The 23711-nt window shown below is 44.3% G+C and overlaps 1 protein-coding gene across 1 annotated transcript in view; it reads right to left on the reverse strand.

The window, feature by feature from the left end:
• Positions 1 to 18108, reverse strand: part of SLC23A2 (solute carrier family 23 member 2) — a 104940-nt gene extending 86832 nt beyond the window's left edge. The window contains exon 1 of the mRNA XM_081148712.1: positions 17990 to 18108. The gene's annotated coding sequence lies outside the window, so the exon portion shown is untranslated. The remainder of the gene's footprint in view (positions 1 to 17989) is intronic.
• Positions 18109 to 23711: the final 5603 nt, after the last annotated feature.

Genomic DNA, 23711 nt, shown 5'->3' on the forward strand with positions numbered 1-23711 from the left:
CACAGCGCCACTGGAACACCCCTCCCCTTCATACATTCCAACACACTGAGGAAATGTGAAAACCTGCCCTTCGCACACAAGGCTACTGGGCTGAGATCAAAGCCCAGGCCCCGAGAGCAAGTAAGGGGAAACTTCACGTGGAGCACAATGATGCACCACCTGACTTTCTCCCAAGGTCACTCCAGAACTTATAAAAAACTGTTCACCGTGCTTCTGTTGTTTGTTAATTGGGGTTTTCAAAAGTACTATATGCGGTGGTTCCAAAATTTTGATTTTATAAAGAAAAGAAAAAACATTAACTAAAAAATTTGGGTGAATTTTAGAATTAAAAAAAATTTTTAAATATATAGAATTGTTGTCTTTGTATTTTACCATTTCCTTAAAAAGGGACATTAACACTTCAGAAGGAGGAAGGATTTACTCCCAGGGCCAATACCATCCACAGGCCAGAAACTCTGAGCAGCCAAGTCATTATATCAACTCAGTAGATTCCAAAAAAGCTAACAACACCTACTCCTGATTTTTAAAACAAAAACCTTCCAATAAAAATTAAAATGATTCTTGCTGAGTATCACAAAGAACATCTGAAAACAAGGGCAAATACAACTGCTACATACTCAGCATGCTTTTACATTTAGTTTGCATTTTTGTCTTTTTTTCTTATTTTAGTTTGTACATTTTTAAAATGTATTTTTATTGACTTCAGAGAGAGGAAGGGAGAGGGAGAGAGACAGACAGAAACATCAATGATGAGAGAGTCATAGATCGGCTGCCTCCTGCACACCCCCTACTGGGGATCAAGCCCGCAACCCGGGCATATGCCCTGCCCAGGAATCGAACCATGACCTCCTGGTTCACAGGTCAACCCTCAACCACTGAGCCACGCCGGCTGGGCTAGTTTGTAGTTTTAAAAGGACTTGCAAAAGAAGCACATGAATGTACCTGAAAATGTTGGTAAAATGGGCAATTTTTAAGGAAAACTATTCTTTGAAAACCTGAACAAACAACAACATACAAATAGACAAAATTATAAAAGCAAAGAACTATGCTCAAAAAAGGTACAGGATCAGACAAACTCACAGTCCAAGTTATTCCCTAACCATTCCGGTAGAAATGGGAAACAGGAAACCTTCCCTATTCCTCCTGGTAAAACTGACAAATTAACAAAGAAAGCCCAAGAGAAGAAAACTGTATGTTAACCTCACTTGCCATTTCTAGATTATTTTTTTTAACTTTTGTGAATTTGACATGTAAAGAATGATATCTGGTTTCAATCTTGATTTCTTTGATCCATATAACTATAGTTCTCATGAACTGTATGCACCTTTTCTCCATTTTTCAGTAGGTATGGTTTTTTCTTGTATGGTTTGTAAGAGCTCCTTGTAAATTAAAGACATTAACCTTGTGCGGTGCTACAAACATTTTCACCAGAAAAAGCAAATGCTTTTGCCATTCTGTTTATAAAGGATACTTTTTAAGAATCTCTCTGATGTTAAATCTAAAGTATCTTTTTGTAATTTCTTCTATCACTTTTGTGCTTTCAAAGCCCCTCCCTATTCCAAGATCAGAGAAATATTCACCATCATTTTCAGCTCGATGTTTTTTGGTCAAAATCATTTAAAAATTATTAGTGGCCATCCTTTTTAATATGCATATCCAATAAAATCATTGCTTTAATAAAACAGATGAGTATAATTATATTCACCTTAGTTGTAGAACAAGTAAGTGTCCAATATTTGAGGACTAGCTAAATTATAACAGTAAAATACTTTATCATAAGATACTACAGCCCAGCCGGACGTGGCTCAGCAGCTGAGCATCGATCTAGGATCCAGGAGATCGCGGTTCAATTCCCGGTCAGGGTACATGCCAGGGCTGTGGGCTCGATCCCCTGTCGGGGGTGTGCAGGAGGCAGCCGATCAATGACGACTCTTTCATTGTTGATGTTTCAACTCTCTCCCTCTCCCTTCCTCTCTCTGCGATCAATAAAGATATATTGGAAACAAAAAATACTACAAAGCCATTCTATAGTACACTATCTGGTCACATGCAGAAAGTCATAATCTGTTACTAAGTGGGGAAAAAAAGCTAGAACATCTCCATTTATATAAAAACTACACTTATTTGGCCCAGACAAGCTAGACACCCAAAGGTTAAGAGTAATACTGCCCTGGCCAGGTTGCTTGGTTGGTGGAGCGTCCCATGCACCAAAAATACTGTGTGTTCAAATCCCAATCAGGGCACATAGCTAGGATACAGGTTTGATCCCCAGTTGGGGCAAGTAAGGGAAGCAACCAACCAATGTTTCTCTCTCACATCAATGTTTCTCTTTCTCTAAAATCAATGAACATATCTTCGGGTGAGGGTTTAAAAAAACCAACAAAGTAATTCTCCCTAGGTGTCAGATTATAGGTGTCTTATTTCTTTCTGTTGTTCTGTTTTATATATTACTAATGAACATGTATTATATTTGTGATTAGAAAAAAAGTTTAGCCCTGGCTGAGTAGCTCAGTCGGTTAGAGCGTTGTCCCAATAGGACAAGGTTGCAGATTCAGTCCCCAATCAGGGCACATATAAGAATCAACCAATGGGGTGGGAAGAGATTAACCAAAGAACTTATATGCATGACCCATGGGCACAGACAAGTGTGGTGAAGGCCTGAGGGGGGATGGGGGTGCAGTAGAAGAGGTCAATGGGGAAAAAAAGATGACATCTGTAATACTTTAAACAATCAAGATAAATTTAATTTTTAAAAAAAGAATCAACCAATGAATGCATAAATAAGTAGAACAACAAATCGATGTTTTTCGCTGTTTCTCAAATCAAGTAAATAAAAAAAGAAAAAGTCTGAAATTCATAAATACATACATAATACAAGTCACTAAAAAGAATTTTGCCCATATGCTTAACTTGCAACTGTCTTTCAAAAAAAAATTAAATGCCTTTCCTTCACGTAACATATTTAATCCCATATTACAAATAGGATAATAAACATTTAATTCAAGAAAAGTGGGGGCTTCACCAATCTTCCTAATTACCTGAGGATCTAGGAGTAATATCTGATTATATTCCTGGCAAAATGACCAAGTTAAACATGCAACCCAATGACAATTATCCGTGGTAGTAAGTCAAACCCTGCTAACATAAACGGTTCCATTTCTCCCTTAATAAACTGTACCTTAGCATGTGAACAAACACTGTTGAGTACAACAAAGGTGAGAAGTCTATTTTAAATGTGCTCATCCCAAAACTTCCTAAAACCTTTCTAAAATGTCTAGGAATGATCACGACCGTACGATAATCAGATTAAAGTGACTGGATATCAGAACTTTGAACTCAAAACCAGGGAAGACCTGGAGATGGACATGCCAGAGCTCCAGGGAAGCTACTTCTCCCAGACTGTCCCCACTGTCTGACCCAGCACCCTGCCTGAGGACAGGGCTCTATAAAGATGGGTGGGAGAAAGAACACAAAGGGTTTAGAAATCTGGAAGCCCCACCCTCCAAGGGCAGTAGGGGACAAAGAGAGGAAGCAAAGATTCCACCCAGTTGAAGGTAGCTGGAGAACCAGAATCCAGACCCATCTAATTTTTCTTTTTAATCCTCAAACAAGGACATGTCTTTATTAATTTTAGAGAGAGGGAGAGGGGGAGAGAGAGAGAGAAACATCATGTGAGAGAGAACCATAGATTGGCTGCTTCCCGCACACAATCCAAACGGGGATCAAACACACAGCCCAGTTATGTGCCCTGATCAGGAATCAAACCTGTTACCCTTCGGTGCACTGGATGACAGCTCCAACCAACTCAGCCACACCGGACAGGGCCCATCTCATTTATTAGAAACTGTAGAGAGAAAAATGGTGCCAGGAAATGCACAGAAAGTATTAGTGCCTACTCCCTGTGGAGTGCTACACGAATTATTAAGTTTCCCACCCATAACCTAAAAAACTAATGAGCCCTAAAGTCTACTTAGGACAGGTATTTCCAGAAACTGGAAACACAAAGGAAAACCCCCTCCTTTTTTTTTTGCAAAAACCTAAAGGATATAATTAGAATGAGTCACTAAAAGCTATTCTCTGAGTTTGATGCAAATTTTATTTTTTAGTTCTACTGGAGGAAAAATAAGAAATTAAGGCACAAGAGTTCTCTATCAACCCAGAAGAGTCATCATATGTGCCCAAAGGGAAACGCAGTAAACACCAAAAGTATCCAAGCCTAAAACCTGAGTGGAAAGCTTGTAAATGACACCTACCGTCCCTTTCTGACTGTTTAGAATAGCACCCAGCTTCCATGCCATCCCACTTAAAGTTCCAGTTTATAGGGTTTATGATGTGAAAAATCTTCAAGTTCAAATGTTACTTTAAAATTCAAGTTCAAAGGTGGCAGCTGATTATTCCAAGCATATTTTAGTAGACAAACAGATCTGCAATCTAAAAAAAATTTAGCCCTTGCCTGGCCAACATGGCTCAGCGGTTGAGCATCGACCTAGGATCCCGGAGATCGCAGTTCGATTCCGGGTCAGGGCACATGCCCGGGGTTGCAGGCTCGATCCCCACCAGGGGGCGTGCAGGAGGCAGCTAATCAATGATTCTCATCATTGATGTTTCTATCTCTCTCTTCCTCTCCCTTTCTCTCTGAAATCAATAAAAACGTATTTTTTAAAAATTTTTACACAAACAAGTTGTAATAGATTTTTATTTGTCTCTTAGAAATATGTTTCCTTTGAAACTTTAAAGTTTGAAAAATGAGATATTTATTTTGAAAACTAAACTAAAAGAAAATGACCTACAAATAAATCTTAGTTCTCGAATATATCATAAACTACAAGACAAAATGGGGAAAATATTTGTAATGTTTATTAAAGTACCAATATCCTTGATATACAAAATTGCCAGGAAAGAAATGAACACAAAAATAGAAAAACTGCTAAAGAAAATAAATATACCAAAGTATAAATGGCCAAAATCTCATTTAAAATGTTCAACTCACTAGTTATCAAAGAAAAGCAAAATAAACACAATGATTCTATTCTTCCCCCAAGTGGGTAAAAAAAAAATTTTTTTTAATATAGCATAATTGCCAGTGTGTTAACAAAGTAAACAAAACATAGAATAATCAATGAGTAAAATAAGTATATAAGTGCTTTCACCACAATTCTAATATTCCTTAATAGTCTAATACAGGATACCAGTCCCACTTCTAGATATTTTTCCATCCGGTAAGTTTAATCTTAATTGTAACCAATAGCTTCTGTGGTCTATTTTTTTGTAATTGATTGATTTCAAAGAAAGAGGAAGGGAGAGAAAGAGAAAAAACACAGATTTATTGTTCCACTTATTTATGCACTCATTGGTTGATTCTTGTACATGCCCTGACTGGGGGTTGAGCCCACAAGGTTGGGGTATCGGGACCATGCTCTAACCAACCTGGGCAGGGCCGCTTCAGCGTTCTTTATATGACAACCCCTAAAATAGCTGTGAATTTCCTGCATGTTCTTCTCAAATAACTCCATTTCCTAATAAGCGAAATAGCAGAAGATATAAAAATTCCTAAGAAATGGCAGACACTCTCTAGGGACTTCGCTTTATCCTTGCTCTCTCTGGAGACCAGGGACAGCTACACTCGCCCAGGATAAAGTCAACAGCAAAATACTTTCTTTCCCTTGAGAATAATGTCAGTGATTGTATTACATGAAGAGGAAGTGCACTGAACTCTCTAATACAGTCTTCACCAAAGGTTTCACACGTGAGGATCAACAGCTAGCAGTATGCATGTTTCCATCCCACAGTATGTTCAGTCAACTATGCACAGGCTTTAAAAGCAGTATCTGCATTTTAGTTCATTTAATGCAATGGTTCTCAACCCTATCTGCAAACTGGAATCACCTGGGAGATTTTTAAAAACCCCAGTGCTTAGGCTGAATTCTGATCAACTATACCCAAGTCTCTAGGATGAGAGCACAGGACCACTGGCTTGAAGCATGATTTTCAAACAATAAATAATGACCCAGGAGAGTGAATAGAGAAATCAATTCAGTGGGCTGGGACTAGCAATATTTTAATTAATAAACAAATAAATGGGATGGAGCAGACTTGAGTAGGCTAGAAGAAAATATCAGAACACATTGCTCCTAGTGTGAATACTGTCTCATGTAAATTCAGTTAAAAACATGTAATTCTTGGCAATACTACCCAGACTGAACTACAGATTCAATGCAATTGCTATCAAAATCCCATTTGCCTTTCTGGCAAAAATTGACAAACTGATCCTAAAATTCAAAAGGAAATGCAAAAATCCCAGAATAGCCAAAACCTTGAAAAAGAAGAAAATTGGGGGACTCACACTTTCCAATTTCAAAACTTAACACAAAGCTATAGTAATTAAGACAGTGTAGCCCTGGCCGGGTAGCTCAGTTGGTTAGAGTGTCATCCCAATATGACAAGGTTGTGGGTTCAATTTCTGGTAAAGGCACATACAGGAATCAACCAATGAATGCATAAATAAGTGGAACAAATCTCTCTCTCGCTCTCTCTCCCCCACCCTTCCTTCCCCTCCCTCCCTCATTCCTCTCTCTCTAAAATCAATAAATAAAAAAAGAAAAGAAAAAAGACAGTGTACTTACTGGTATAAGAATAAACAAATAGATCAATGGAAAAGAACTGAGAATCCAAAAATAAACCTTAACATTTATGTCACATGATTATTATCAAGTGGTTTTTGACAGGGGTGAAGAACAGTCCTTTTCAACAAATGACACTGAGACCACTGGAAACCCACAGTACAGGAATTAAGTTGGGCCCCTACCTCACACTACACACAAAAATTAACTCAAAGTGCATCAAAGACCTAAATCTAAGAGATAAGACTATAAAACTCTTAGAAAAAAACATAGGAGTAAATCGTTGTGACCTTGGCTCAGGCAATGGTGTCTTAGCTAGGACATCAAAAGCACAAACAACAACAAAAGATATAGATAAATGGAACTGCGTCTAAATTTAAAATTTTTGTGTTTCAAAGGACATCAGAAAGTGAAAGACAACCCATAAAAGGGGAAAAATTACTTGCAAATTATATATCAGAGACTGGTATGTAAAATATATTAAGAAATCCTACAACTCAACAATAAAAAAATAATAACCCAATTTAAAAATGGGCAAAAGCTTTGTACAGACATTTCTCCAAAAACATACAAATGGCCAGTAAGATGAAAAGATGCTCCACCTCATTAGTCATTAGGGAAATGCAAATAAAACCACAAGGAGATCCCACTTCATATTTACTAAGATGGCTATACTAAAAAAGACAGACAATGGCACCACTTGGTAAGGATGCAGAGAAACTGGAACAATCATACTTTACTGATGCACCGCTTTGGAAAAATTTAGTAGCTCCTCGGAATGGTAAACACAGAATTTCCATATAACCTATGTAATTCCACTCCTTGATATTCACCCAAGAGAACTGAAAACATGATCACACAAAAACATATACACGAACATTTACAGCAGCATTATTCATAATAGCTAAAATGCAAAACCACCCAAGTGTCCACCAACCCAAGTGTGGCTAAACAGAATGTGGTACATACTACACGGGTAAATAGTAAACACATTATGCTCAGTAAAAAGCTAATCAAAGAAAGATCACATATACTGATCCTATTATATGAAATGTCCGGATAATGCAAATCCACAGAAATAGTATAGAGTCATGACTGCCAGAGGCTGAGGGGAGGGAAAATGAGGAACGACTGCTATTAGGCACGGGGTTTCTTCTGGGGGCGATAAAAGCATTCTGAAATTAGATAATGTGATGATTACAGAACTCGGTGAATATACTAAAAACAACTGAAGTGTATCCTTTTAAAGGGTGGATTTTATGTTACGTGAATTATATCTCAATAAAGCTTTTTTCCTTTTAAGGTTATTTGTGTCAAGAGCCCCCTCCCCTGTCGTTCCCACAGAATGTCATGTGGCTGGTTCCTTTATCATAGGATAGATGAATAAATAATCTTTCCATCTCAAATGCTTTACCTCAGAGCCATGTAGTTCATGACCAGATTGCAAAATCAATTTAAGGTATCACACCTAATTTTTTTTTTCATAAAATAGGAATAGAAAATACCCGAATACAGAGCTTATAAGGTTATGTGTGAATTTTGTAGAACTGTTTTTAAGACACACACACACTGATGTGTGTGTGTGTGTGTGTGTGTGTGTGTATACCAATGAAAAGTAAGTGAATTAAAACAAACCCTGGGAAGTACATTTTAGGAGTTGACCAACAACTATTCAAGAAACAAAACAATAAGTACAAGATTTCAGAGTTGAAAACAAATTGTAAGAGTTGAAGCCACTTTGGAGCATCACCCTAAGCACTGAAATAAACACTAGAAAAAGCAATTGGACCCATGTCTGTTTTTATTGGTCAACTGAAACAATAAGATTCCAAACACCATGTACCTACCTCCCAGGGCATCTGAAACGTAAAGAGGAACCTCCTGCTCCCACCACATTCGACGCCCCTGCTGGGAGCATCTACAGCAGATCCAACTGGGAACCCAAAGAGACAGGGTACAAACACCACACTCTGCAGCCACCATTTAAAACAGGGGAAATGCAGGGCCTGAGCTCCCGCTGGGTGTCAGGAAGCAGGTGTGAAAAAGGAGAACTTGAACAGAAAGGGCGAAGTCCGCACCACTGGCCTGTTCAGTTTATCTTCACAGGGATGAGAGAATAAAGGAAGAGAAAGAACCCACACAACTCCTGGGGGCAAGAACACTGCCAGAGATTGTGGGTCAGAATCCCTGACACAAACGAAGACAGCGGCTGCACAACACAACAGTGTGGCTAGAAAACAGAAGCCCTTGGGATGAACCCGAAGGAAAGATATAACTCATGTAATTCCTCCTGGCAAGAAACTTGAGGTCATCCTAAAATCAACAGAGAAACTGGACTTACTTGGGAAAATTACCACAATAACAGGGACAGATGCTATCAAGAATTTCTGCAGTATACAAAATGCCAGGGTCAATGTCAAGGTGACAAAGTTTGTTCATTCAAAAACACCATATATAATACTGTAATTTAGTGAAAAAGATATTGAAAATAGGGCACTTCTTAAATATCATTAAAGATTATATACAATAAAAATTGGAACATTTAAAACTGTTCTGTATAATTATTTTAAAAATGATCATTTGCAGCTACTATGGTTACTAAGAAACTCAAGAGCATCAACTGAAAAGCAAGACTAATAGAGTTTAGTTAGGTAGCATAGCAGACAGTGTTATTTCACTTTCCTCATGGGCATACAAAATGACTCCGTTTCCCATCCCCCTTGCACCTAGGATGGGGCCAACAGACTGGGGAAAATACCACTACTTCTAAGCTTGGCCCATAAAAACATCTTCCCTGCACAAAATTCCATGGCAAACTTAGAGGCCACAGTCAGTTGTGTTTTAAGATGGAAGGAGCCTGGTTCCCCAACTCAACACTTAGTGGGGAGGAATCACCTAGAAAAATGTGAGCAAGAAATAAATTTTTATTTTGTTAGGACACAGATTTTGCTAGCTTAACTACTCTGAATAATACAGTTAGGAAATAGCGTATGTAGCAGGAAGGGAGGAGCAAAGGGAAATAATCTCATTCTAAATAGCAAATATTTTTAAATGAAGAGCAATAAACAAGTAACCTGTAGACTATATACTAGAAAAAAATCTAGAAAAATGAGAGAGATAAAAAGACCTGCATAGCCCTGGCTGGTATGGCTCAGTTGACTGGAGCGCTGTCCCATGCACTGAAGGGTAATTGGTTCGATTCCTGATCAGGGCACATACCCAGGTTGCAGGTTCGATCCCCAGTCAGGGCAAAGTCAGGTTGCACACGGGAGGCAACCTATTAATGTTTCTCTCTCATATCTATATTTCTCTCTCTCTCTCCCCCTCTCCCTTCCTCTCTCTCTCTAAAATCAATAAAAACATATCCTCAGGTGAGGATTAAAAAAAAACAAAAAACCCTGCATAAATCAAAAGATTTGTTTGTGACCCAACAATTCACAATTTACTTAATTTATTTAATTCAGATAGAGGAAGGGAGAGGGAAAGAATCATCGATTGGCTGCCTCCTGCCTCCTCCTACTGGGGATCAAGCCCACAACTGGGGCATGTGCCCTGACCAGGAATTGAACCAGGGACCTCTTGGTGCACATGTTGAGCAACACCACTGAGCAACACCAGCCAGGCCAAACAATTCAGTATTATAAAGATGATAAGTCTCCCCAAAATAACTTAAACATTTAATGAAATTACCCATTAAAAGTTATTTTGAAACCTTAAACTGAAAAATACTGGGTAGGGGAAATTGAGCATAGGCACTATCAGATAGATAGTAAAGCCTACTATAAAGTGATTATAATGATGAAAATAGCAAGGTTATGGCAAAGAAATAGATAAATGGAATAAAAGAGTAAGTCCCATGACAGATCCAAAGATTCAGCACATGATTAAGGCGCTATTTTCAGTTAATAAATGGATGACTTTAATGAATATATGGTGACGGGGTAAATGTAGAGGATAAGATCATCTTTACTTCACATACGAACAGATTGATTACATAGCTAATTTCTCTTTTTTTAACCAAGAAAAAGCCCAGCCAGAGTGGCTCAGTTGGTTGAGCATCATCCTGTGCACTGAAGAGTTGCCGGTTCGATTCCTGGTCAGGCCACATGCCCAGGTTGACGGTTTGATCCCCCGTCAGAGATCTCTCTCTCTCTCTCTCTCTCTAAGCATGTCCTCAGGTGAGGATTAAAAAAAAAAAAAGAAAATACAGGCGAATATTTATAAAATCTTGGAGTAGAAAGGCATGGGGGAAAAGACTGACAGATCTGAATTCAAAGCACAGAACAAATATTTGCAACTTACGACCACAAATACAAAATCTTAAAAGCCTGCTTCTCAAACTCAGTGAAAGCCGGATCAAATACAACATACCAATCACATCGACTTTACTCAAAGATTAAGGAGGAAAAATGTTTCGTATGAAACCAAGCACTGATGTTTTTGGAACAGAATTTTAAAATTCACATTATTTTTAGGTGAAACAGAAGTGGCATGTTTATAACCCTCCCTAACACTTCAAACTATGCATATATCCCCCCATACCATACATTTGTGAAATAATTTGTGAAGCTATGTCTTAATATATAAAGGGTTCTTAATAATGAAATAGCACTGATCACATCTATTACCGTGAGGCAGGGGTAAGCAAACTTTTTCTATAAAAGGCTGGATAGCAAATATTTTAGGCTGCCAGGTCAAATGGTCTCTTGAATGGGCACGGCTGTGTTCCAATAAAACCTGATTTACAAAAACAGGTGCTGGGAGTTCTCTCACCAGCAGCACCCTCATCACCTGGGACAGGTTAGAAATGCAAATTACCAGGGCCCCCAAACCTTCTGAATAAGAAGCTCTCCGTTGAGATCTATCATGTTAGACAAGGAAGAGGCTGTACCCCCTGCCAGGTGATTTGTCTTTGGAGAGAGCAAAGGATTTGAGCCAGCACTGCAGAGCGGAAAAGAAAACCAAACCACATATGAGGACGAAACCCCAACTACAGTGGAATGTATGAAAATCAAGTTTCCAGCAGTGCTTTCCATCAGAAATGGGGAGACCAGTCAAAGACTCAGAATGCCAAGACCTCTCCCTGTGAAGTGCTGGTCCAGAATGAAAAAGTTAAGGCAGGTAGAATTAAACAAAGCCGGTGGTGTGTGTGCTTGCTTGAACAAGGAAAAGCCACATCAAAGACAGAAAAAGGTGAATGTGTTGGGGAGGAAGGCTGTGGAAGGTTCTTACAGGAACAAATGGAGGAACAAAGGACTCAAGGTGCAGAGAGGCAAACACAGTAGCCAGCAATGCACAACAGAAGGGATAATAGGAAGGCAAGAGAAAGAGAGACTAGTCCTGCTCTCCTTCAGCCCTCAGCCTCCTCCCAATCTACCCTCCAAGCTGCTCCGGAGAGTTTTCTACAACCCACATCCTAACAGGTTACACTTCCCTCAAGAAATCTTTCCGTGGCCTTCCAGACAAAATTCAAGCCCCACAATATAGTGTCAACAGAACTTTATGCTCTGTATACCCTTTCCATGCACCATACCCTCAACCTCCCTCCAAGCATCCTGACAGTCAACCCCTCTTACATGCCTCTCCACTTCTGGTCACGCTGTTCCTTCCACCTGGAATGCCACCTTCCCCAGCCCACCCCTACCTCCAGTCCCAAGTTCTTGAAAAGCATCCTGGAACATAAAGGCACAGACAGCATGATTAAAGTCTAATTTGGAGCTTGACAATCAGGCCAGCCTGGGGTCAAACTCTGACTCTGCCACTTGGCAGCACTATAACCTTGGGCAAGGTGTTGTCCTTCCACCAAACCTCACCACCCTCAGCTGTAAAATGGGAATAGTAATAACTGCTCCACAGAACTGCTGTGATTAAATGACTTCAGAGACACAGCAAGTGCCGGCAGAGCACCTAGCACGCACCTAATGCTGGCTTCTCTGCCCTCTTCTATACCAACAGGAACTTAAAAACCCAGACAAGACCTGGCAATAGTGTTCTATCATTGAGGGCCCCATGGATTACTGGAGCATAAAGAGCAGAATTCAAGACCCAGGCGTTAACTTAGAAGTTAACCAAGCTCTGTTCCCTTGCTGATAAAATGCAGACCAGAACCACCTTGCCTGCCAATTATTAGGACAAAAACAATGATGACCTCAAGTGCCCAGTATATAACTGATGCCCACTGGCACCATCATTATTGCATTGGCACTATCATATAGGGTTGTCTAGTCTTTCTTGGTCTAGTCCCTCTATTGCTTGAAGAGGCTCCTAGGGAGAAAAAGTGCATCTTTTAAACTGTTCTCATATTCACCTTAGAAGATGTAAGGATTCAACTCTGTAAGGCTCACATACATATGAAAGAGAGAGGTGACCTTCTGGTTGGATGAGCCTCTACTGCACTCATTGAGATGCCCCAGGATAACTGAAACAAGAAAGCCTGAGGATAAGCTGCTTTGGGAGACACTACAGAAAGAGCCCGTGAGTGAAGAAGGCTTTCCTGACCACTCATCAAAGAAAGCCATGGTTTGGGGTGGCCAGGCAAGCAGAGGTCCCTCCCCACTGAAGGAGAAAACTGAAGAACTCAAGACTGCAGAGAGAAACAATGAATAAGGAAAAATCTCAGTGAAAATGATGGCAAATAGGGAGAGGCTGTGAGCTACAATCTAAAGTTGCTGAAAAGTTCACAGCAGTGAGAACACTTGATATAAGTTATACACTGTTCACGACCACACCCATTACACTCAAATGCTTAGGTATTTCTTTACAGAGTACATATGTGAATCATGTCTACCACACTCCCTGGGATTCAGGAACTTGTAAAGGGTCATTTTTGATAAGTCCAGATTTTTGCTTTTTGTGCTATCTTTAGATTCTAGGCTGCATAACATTTAACACCACTAAATAGTACAAAAAATAGTTAATGAATAAATGAGTAGGTAGAACTCTCCGTGGAGTAAATTTTTACAGGGGAACTTAGAGGCCACACTTAGCCCTAAGTCTGGGGGGCTTGCCTTAGGTCAGGGGCAAAAATTAAGACAAAGGACAATAAGACATTCCCAAGAAGACTTACATTTCCATGGAAAAGGACCTCCCCAACACATCTGTCCATCTTTTACTACTGTATTTGGGTATGTCAGGTTGGCATGACAACTTAACATGCCCTAAAATGGCTCCATGGCCCTGGCCAGGTAGTTGTTAGAGTGTCATCCTGATACGCCAAGGCTATGGGTTCGATCCACAGTCAGGGCACATATAAGAATCAACCAACGAATGCATCGGTGGTAGAACAGCAAACTGGTGGTGTTTCTCTCTCTCTCCCCCTCCCTCGAAAATAAATAAATAAATAAATAAATAAATAAAGCTGCTCCATGAGCATCTCAGTTAATGGCTCTTTTGCTCTAGGTGCTCAGGTAAGAAACCTTGGCATTGCCCTCAACTCTTTCTCAACCCCTACATCTGGTCCATCAGCAATCTCCTCAGACCCATGTCAAAAGGGGATTACTTCTCCCCACCTCCCCATTTCCAAACCCCAATCTCCCTGGTCTGACTCACCACCCTCAACTCTGTACTAGCAGGTAGTTCTGCTGCCCTACTCAGCCTTTCTGCCTTCAGTCTGTTCTCACACAGCAAGAACTGCTAAAAGCTAAGTCAGTCCACATGACTCCTCTACTCAAAACCCTCCAACGGCTCCCACCACCCTCTCAAAGTAAAATCTACAGGCCTTTACCATGTTCCACATGGCCTTACATGATCCAACTCCCACTGCTGTCTTCCTCCTGCCTCAGGGCCTTTGCATCTGCTGTCTCCCCCTTGAGTATGCTCTTCCCCCAACTATGACTCACTTCTCCCACATCTTCACTCAAGGATGACTCAGGCCTTCCCCAGCTACCCTTCCTAAAAGTTCAGCTCCCACCCCAACACTTAATACCTCCAATCCTGCCAGATTCTACTTCAGAGCACAAAGTCTGTCTGCCTCCCCACCAGTGTGTGAGCTCCATGTGGGCAGGGAATCTCCATGCAGCATCCAAAGTACCAAAAACACTGCCTGTCACACAGCAGTCTCTCAATAAATGCATTAAATGTGTGAAAGGCATATAAAAAGTATAAGCTGCAAGCAGGCCTCAATTACTGGAGAGCCAACAATCTAGAACCTGTGACAAAATAACAGGCTAGAAATAGCAAAGCCAGGGAGAAAATGAAGAGAGTGTCATAAAGCACACAAAGGGCCTGTATAAAACCCATGACAGTAATGCACAGCTTAACCTGGAGCAGGATCGTTCCCTAGCAAAGGAATAAAAGAAAGTGGAGAGATGCAGCCCTCGGAGGAGAGAGAATACCTGGAAGAACAGCAGGGAGTGAAAATGAATTAATGAGGTTATCCAGCTTTGGGATTAGTGTGCTGGGAGTTTTACAGGCAAGCCTGGAAAAAGGTCATAGAAGAACTATAAAATGTTTAAAATTTAAAAGCCTAAGAGGATTAAATAAAAACACGTTTTTAAAAAGCTTTCATTTACAAGTACAAAGCACTATATAACTGCAAATTATAACTGCTGACTTTTAACTCCCTTAACCAAAATGAGAAAATTCCCTAAGGTACCAGTGGTGCCAGAAATTAGTCCCTCAGTGGATCTCAGGCTTGTCTGTAGAGACACTGAAGAAGGTGACAATAGCCAACTCAGGATTTCCAAAATCCAACAAACCAGACCTTAAGCTCCTTGAGGGCAAAAGATTAAGTTTTATCAACAATGATTTGATCAACAGCATCTGGCACCAAATTAGTGTATGGACTGATGGGAGGCTACACATGAGCTAACTCCTGGGCATCTAATTCATTTCTGCAATGCTGAGACAAGCAGAATAGGGAAACTGAGACAGAAAGTAAATGGGCCAAGCAGTTTACAGCCATCTAATAAATCACAAAATCCTATCTTCTGTAACCAAGGACACTTAAGAGTAAATGGTTTACAATTCTCCCCAACCAGAGCATAAATAGCTTAAATCACCCTAATCAGGAGATAGTAGAAATTGGTGCCATTTGCCAACCACACCCAAGGACAGAAGAAGTTAAGGGAAAAAATCTCGTTTTGCGTATCAGCATAAAACTGATAAATATTATATTTAGAGCCGTCCCTAAGACCAACCCTAAAGTCCTAGCCTTTATAAACCCTCAAAATGAAGGTCCCAAAGCTTGATCTGCCTCCCAAGAGCATGCCCAAGCCCTCCCCTCCCCCTCTTCTTGGCCCCCCCAGGCATGCATCTCCTAAACTCTAAGGGACCCCACCAACGCTGGCAACCAGGGAGCAATAGGCAGTGGCAGCTAGTCCTGCAGCTAGTCCAGGTCTAACCCCTGACCCTGACCCAAGGTTCCCTTTTTTTGACATCTTAGCAAAAGCAGCCCAGCCTAGGCTCAATTCCCTGCCTACTTTCTCTCCTGTTGCTTCTATCATAGACCCTTCCTTGTTTCACTGTCCCAACTTTAAAAAACATCCTCTAAAAAATCACCTGGACTTGTGTTGTGAAATCTTTCCTGCAGGAAGTCAAGAACCCACAGGCTACCGGCGTTGGCACACCCACTCAGGGCCAGGTCCCCCTTCTGGTAGCAATGCTAAGTCCACTAACCTTTGCTACACAAACAGGATAGGGAGTGTAGCATGAATCCTGGAAAAATCCTCTCCAGTATCCCAGGCAAGGACTTTCATGAGCATTTTTGAAACTTAAAAGACATTAAACCTCAGCTTAATTACCTGTGTCACAGTCAGAAAATACAACTGCCACTGGACCATATGAAATAAAAAGAAACTGTCAATACAAAAAGTTATTGAAATATCTAGTTTCTTTAAAAAAAAAAAAAAAAAATCACTCCCCACTCCAAGCAGAAGAAACCAAAAGAAAGATGCCCTGGTATTCAAAGAAAGAAGCCATTTTGGAGAAGGAAATAGTCTAGAAAGCAGATAACTCATGCTAGAGCTGTCAGGTGAAACAGGTAGCAGGCTGGACAGACCCGCTTGCCTCCTTTTATCTAGCAGGTGTGCCATGAGGGTTTACACTGTGCATGCCCACTGCTGGCCTTTTACAAGGTCGGTGCCCAAAAGCTATTAAATTTTGGATGAGTGAAGAGACACCACTAGTAATAGGTTCACAAGTAATCCTGACTGAGTCTACCAACCATAACCCAGTACATAATTTTTTTAGCTGAAAGGCCCTTTATAAATCCCACCAGAATCAGGGGCCAGGCAGGCAAAGTCCAGGGAGGTGAAGGGCAGGGGTCAACTTCTGGAAAAGGTGAGGCCCCTGTCTAACAGCATTCAAATGCAAAAACATAATTTAAAATGCTCCAGAAGCCCAGGTTCTAGCCTGCGGCTTTAAAGAGGAAGAAACTGGCTGAGGGAGGTCACATGGCCAACTAATGACAGCTCAAAACAGACTGTCTCGGGACTCCCGGTCCCACGTCCTCGCACATCCCCGGCCTTCTCTGCACATGGATGACCCCAATGTCAGCGGGGACAGCATCTTCCCCCTCCCCTCTCCCAGCACTGCCGGAATAAAAGTAGCAGCTACTGCTAACGCCCCAGAACCCAGAAATCCCTTATGAGTGACTTTCTTCCACCTGCAGTTGCCCTCATTTACCCTTTGCCCAGCTAATCAAGAATTCCCCATCAGTCATGCTTAAGCCCCCGGCCCGCAGGCCCAGTTCCTGTCAGCTACCCCTCCAAGGGGACAGATAAAGTCAAAGCAAGGAGAAAATGCTGCGCCCTTAAAGTAGTCACACTTAAATGTCAGTTTCTCTTTACAGCACCGTAGCAACAAGGGGAGCCCGCGACCCCCGGGGGCCAGGCCCAGGGAAAGGACCTGGGGTCGGAGCAGCTGCTTCCAAAATTACTGGCGCAGCCTTTGTAGGGGACAAGAAAGCAAAAATGGAAAAGGCGGCACCCCCCAGGCCCCGCTGCCCGCCGCCCCTCTGGCCGGCCCTGAACGCCGGGGGCGCCGAGGTGCCCGCACGCACCTCCTGCGGAGGAGCCAAGCAGAGCGACCCCAGGGCGCGCGGGCCGAGGGGCGGCGAGGCGGCGGCAGCGGCGGCCAGCCGCGTCCCGGAGGGACCCCCACTGGACTCCCCGCGGCGCGGCCTGAGGGCCCGTGCGCGCCGCAGCTCCGGGGCGAGCAGCGGCGAGCGTCCGGGGAGGTCGCCGGGCATCCACCAGCCCCAAGGCGACCGGCCGGGGTGGGGGCGCGCAGGCCGCGCCGCGGGGCCGGTGACAGCGCGCGGGGGCCGTGCCAGGCCGGCCTCGTGGACGCAGCGGGCACCTCGCGGCCCGGCCCGACCGGGCCGCTCAGCCCCGCGGGCTGGGCGGGGGGCGCGGCGGCCCGGCTCTCACCTGCCTACGGCTCCCCGGGCTCCGGTCCCGCCGCCGCGCCTCCGCGCCGCAGTGCCCGCCGCCGCCGCTCCTGCCTCTGGTCCCCGCGACAGCCGCCTGCAAAATGGCGCCGCGGAGGGGCGGGCCGGGGGCGGGGAGCCGGGAAGCCGCCCGCCCCCGCGCCGGCCTGGGGCCCACCTCCGCCCCGCCCACGACCCCCGCCCTGCGGCCGCCCCCCAAGAGAGAGGCTGCCCCTCACCCGGGAACGCGCCGCCAGACACCCCGGCGCCTCGTCCTCCCTCGACCCCCGCCGGCTCCTGCGCGCGCCCCCCACGTCCCTTTTCTCTCCCCCCCTGCGTGGAGCCTGCCCCCCCGCCCCTCCCCGGCACACCTGCTCCTGGGGACCCACCTGAACGCCGAGCGCTCGCCCCGAGTCTCCCCCTCCTGGTGTCCCCTCGGTGCCCTGCCCGACACTGAGCCCCGTCAGCGCTCGGCGAGGACGCTCCGGCAGCTCGCGGGGCATTTGGACTTGGCGGCGGATGTTTTAAAGCAATTTCGCCTTCCCTCCAGCTAGGCCGTCAGGTTTGCAGCCTGCTGGCGAAGGGGTCTCGGTCGGTCACACGGCGATGGCGCTGTGCACCGAGGGGGCTCGGGCTCGGGTGCCCTGGGCATGGAGCGTCACTTCAGCGCGGCTCTGATTCCGCAGGTCGGGGCGCAGCCCGAGGCGCTGCGTTTCCCAACCGCGCAGGTGATGTCCCCGGGCGCCGGCTGCCGCGGGGAAGGCGGCGGCCCCGGACCCTGAACGCGTCGCGGCCGCACCTGGAGCGGCTCCCGGGATGCAGACGGCCCCCCCCCCCAAGGCTGCTGAGGCCGGAAGTCTGGAGCGAGGCTCCAAAATGTGCGTTTCTGACAAGTTCCCGGGGGACGCGGATGCTGCGGCTCTCAGGGGATCAAACTTGGGAGCCGCGGTTGAGCAGCAGCCGAGTGCAGAGCGCCCGCCCCCGCGAACCATTAGCGCGCTGCGCGCCTTCCATCTTGAAGCGGCCGCGGTGACTGACTGGTTCCCCAGCAGCTCGTGAGAGCTGAAGACCTGTGGACGGGGCTGACCTCACGGGGGGACATCTTACCCCTGGTCTTCTGCCGTGTTACAGTCTGGGGGCTCCCTGCTATAGGTCACCCATGTCAGTGGGGGGTGGGGGATGGGGACTGCGGGAATTTTATGAAATAGGTGCGGTCTGTGTCTTTGAGAACCAATAACGTGTCATCTCCCTGTCGGCGCCAGAGCGCTGGGCGTCAGTCCGGTGGGGTCCCACAGGACCTGGTTCAGCCACTTCGTACTTGGGTTCTGGCTAGGAAAGAATTCAGAGCCAAGACTCCCAGCTATAAGAGAACATTTATTTGGTCAAATTACAGAGGTGGAAGAAGTAATTTCTAGAAGAAATGGGCTTAGGAAACACCTTCTAGAGGCAAAGGAAGGGCCTTTGGGGCTTGAGAGTCAGGAAGCTAATGCTACCGTGCCTGGGGGGGAGGGGGGAGGATGGAGAGAAGGGAAAAGGAGAGGGAAAGGCACGGGCTGCTCCCAGGAGGGAGAACACGGGTCCTCCGTCCTACTGATTTTAAGGGAGATTTTAGGGGAGGTCCCAGGAGATCTCCTTGTAATATTCTGCAGCTTTCCAGGTGCGTCCTTTCAGGGTCTAGGTCTCCACTGATGGATTGGTGGGCACCAGGGTGGGGGTCATTATCCAATGCAGCTGGTCCTGAGGTCAGCTGTGGCTGGTTTTGTGGCTTCCCTGGGCCTGGAGCTGAAATACAACTGAGGCCCAGATATTATCTCTAGGGAGGAAAGCTCAGTGGGTCCAAAGTACATGACCAGTGAGTGATGTGCTAGTGGAGGAAAGACAACCCTGGGGGTGAGGTCCCATCCTTCGCTAGGCACCTGGGGCTTTCCACCATGGTGACCTCCTGTACCTGGCCCATCGTCCTTACTCTGCTCAAGTCTAACTGCCTGTCACAATCTTATTTACCTCACTAATAGCATGTATTACTAAAATATGACAGTTGGCTTGAAAAATTCAATATACACTGGAAGGCCAGGTGTTTTGATCCCCACTGAAAATGGAAAGTATAAGAGATGAAGATTCTATGACTGGCAGCTAGAGAAAAATTCACACTGCCCTGTACAACAGCTAACGTCCCCACCATCCTGCTAGGGCAGTGAGAGCGTTTTCCAGCCAACCTCTCCCCTCCCCCCCCCCTTTATGGTAGGCAGTCAGATAGACAGGAGAGAGCAAGGACAATGGGCCGGTTTGCAGAAGGTCACCAGGGAGGAACCTCCCAGACACCTAGCAATGAAAAAAGAACTGATAGAGCAGATATTGGAAATATGCGAGACCTCACCCCTGAGACCCCCTCTCTACCCTAGAATGGCACGTATTGGAGATAAGTATTGTTATTCAGGACCTCGCCCCTAACACCCATTCTCCACCCTGGAATGCCTCCGGACTTACAGGTCAGATTCTCCTTTTTCCCCCCTGGCATGTGGTTAGTCATGTGATAGCCCCCCACCCTTACAGGAGAGCAAGGGGGCTGGAGGAAGCCCCATCTAACCTCAATACAAGGACGGAAAATGACCGGACAGGCCCTCATAGGTCAGTTTAAAGAAGAAAGCAGTTAACCCTCCTCCAAGGGGTTAAAGGGGGCCCTAGCCCACTCCCCAAAGCAGCTCTTTGAGCCATCCGCTTGAAGTTTCTCTTTGAGTGTACTTTCTCTTGGCTTTGCCAGTAAATCTCTAGCCAGTTGGAATCTTGGCTCTGGATTCTTTCTTAGAGCTCAAGTACAGAGATTGCTGCTGAACCTAGGTCTGGTCTGACTCCAGGTCAGACACCTGGTGCCACTCTTGCCGCCTACAACACCTTCAGTCCTTGGGCAGATGCTCTAACCACTGAGCCAAACAGGCTAGGGCAGCCAACCTCTTTTTTTTTTTTTTTTTTTTGGAGTATTGTGTGTTGTTCTCTTCATAGACAGAGACTTTCTCTATCCTAAAAAAAAAAATTCCATTGCCCCAGCTCCCAGCCTTTGGCCTTCGTGCCTCTTTTCCTCCCCCCTCCTCTCCATTTCTCCCGGCTTTCTCAGACGTCAACAGTGACCTCTAACAGTCACCTTCTAATTGCCTGTTTAAGGTCCTTTTCTTCTTTGATGGCTCTGTAACATTCCATTGGCTTCTCCCTCCTTCTTGAAACTCTTTCCTGGTGATATCACTGGGTCTTGCTTAGTGTCCGGCACTTCCCCCCACTTTCCGCTCAGTGATGCATGAGTGGCCTACGCTCACCTCTAGAAATGTCCATATCCCTTCTCTCTTCTTGCCATCTTTCCCCCTGCTCTCTCCTCAGACTCCCTCTGAAGGTCAGCATCTCCGCAGGGTTCCCGTATCTGTCTCTGAACTTCTAGACACACATTTCCAATTGTTCCCTAGACAAACTCCTCTGGATAGTCTCCAAGAAGTTTCAGTATGATCTCTCCACTACTCAACTCATTATTGTACTCCCACAAACTTGTTTCTTATCTTGGTTCTCTCATTTTGCCACCAGAAACTTTGAAGTCGACATTGACTGCTTGTCCCTCAGCCCTCATGTCCAGTCTGTCACCTATGACCAACTGGAGCCGGGAAGTATGTCTGAAATTCTCTCCTCTGCATTCATGATCCCAGACGCTTACTCTGCTCTTCCTTGGATTGTTGAAAAAGCTCTCTGGCCTCTTGGCCCCAAGAATTATCTCCCAAAGCCACTCTTGCTGTCTTCCCAAAACAGAACGGACCACCTCACACCCCTTCTCTAAAGCCTTCAGGGCCGTCTGGTCTATACAGTAACCTGGTAAAAAAGACAGAACACTGGGCTATTTTGCAGGACAGCATTTCCCTTCACCATCTAGCCTCCAGCTACTTCTTTTTTCTGGACAAAATATTACTTTTTACTGCTGGTGGACTGGAGTGGTGTCAGGTGATGACCCTGGCTGCAACCTTGCCTGCAAGGTCGTAAAGCTCAAATGAGATCCTTCATACAAAGTGCTTACTCAGGGCTCCAATGTGTAAGCGTTCAATCAACGTCCTTATTTTTATATAATGATTTTATCATCATCAATTCAAAAAATACATGATGATGTTCCTATTCATTTCCTCTTCCTTTTATACACAATTCATTCTCCTTTCCTATTACTGCTGATACAAATAGGGCTTTTTCTTCCTCCGTTAACTTCTCTAAACTAAGTCAGCAGAACACAGCGAGAGGGTTTCATGACCTGGATAATTTGATTGAATCATTTCCAGGCTGTGTCATTTTTAAGAAGTGATTGTAGCTTGGAACTAGTCCATCTTCATATAGTGCTTTTCTTTATAATATTTATTTCCAGTATCTCTCTGGAGTCTAGAGCCTGCGGAAACTTTTTATGTAAAGGGCCAGATAGTGAATATTTTAGGCTTTGTAGGCCAAGAAGCAAAATCGAGGACATTATATAGGTACTTATATAATTAGAGAAAACAAATCTCCACAACTTTTTATTGATGAATTTCAAAATATAATAATAATTGAGTATAATTTTTTTGTAATACAGCGTCACTAAAAAATTGGGAGGGGGGTACGTTTTTTGTTTTTTTTTAATTCTCCCTGAGGATATTTTTTTCATCACTTTTCAGAGAGAGTGGAAGGAAGGGAGAGGGAGAGAAACGTTGAAGTGAGAGAGATGCATGGATTGGTTGCCTCCCGCATATGCCCCAACCAGGGCTGGGGATTGAGCCTGCAACCCAGGTACATGCCCTTGACTGGAATCAAACCTGCAGCCCTTCAGTCCATAGGCCAACGCTCTACCCACTGAGCAACACTGGCCAGGGTGATACGAGTTTTTTATTGGAGTTCAAAGTTAGTGTCTCCCATCACCAAATTGGTTACAAATGTTCACCTGTAAAAAAACATCCTTAGCTGGTACCAAAACAGGCTGTGGGCCAGAGTTTGCTAACCTCAGATCTAAACCATAACTCCCTCACTTTGGGTTGTCTCTTCAGGGTAATATAGGACCAATATAATTTTTAAAAGATCTTTAATGATAGAAGAAAGCAAAATGATGTTCATCTTAAGGTCATTCTTCTGAGAAAGTGCTTAGAGCAGAGGGAAAGTGCTTCATCCATATGCCATCTTTTATGTTGGGGGAAATGCCACTTTCTAAGTAGAATGATACAACATCTGGTCATTTGTAATGGCTTCTTAGCATTACCTTTTCAAGATTCAACCATGTTGCAGCATGTATCTGTATTACATTCCTTTTTTTATATTGTGGTAAAATATACATAACATGAAATTTACCATTTTAACCATTTTTAAGTGTTCAATTCAGTGACATCTACTACCCCCCAACCTCAAATTCCCTATATATCCATTTCCCCCTCCTTGCTTTCTCCTCCTGGAGAGGTCATTCGTGAGGGGTGCATGCGTGAGAGGTGCATGCATGAGTGGTGTATGCGTGAGTGGTGCATTCGCGAGAGGTACATGCATGAACAGTGCATTTGCGAGGGGTGCATTCATGAGGGGTGCATTCGTGAGGGGTGCACTTGTGAGGGGTGCATTCCCTCCACACCACCAGCCTTTTCCACAGCTCCTCTGGTCTGAAGATCTCTCTGAGACTCCCTCCCTTTGCCTCCCTCCCTCCACTCTCCTCCTTCTCTGTCTGTCAGTGCTGTCTGTCACCTTTTTGAAAA

This window comes from Miniopterus schreibersii, assembly GCF_964146895.1.
Source record: "Miniopterus schreibersii genome assembly, chromosome: 10".
In the NCBI taxonomy this organism is placed as follows: domain Eukaryota; kingdom Metazoa; phylum Chordata; class Mammalia; order Chiroptera; family Miniopteridae; genus Miniopterus; species Miniopterus schreibersii.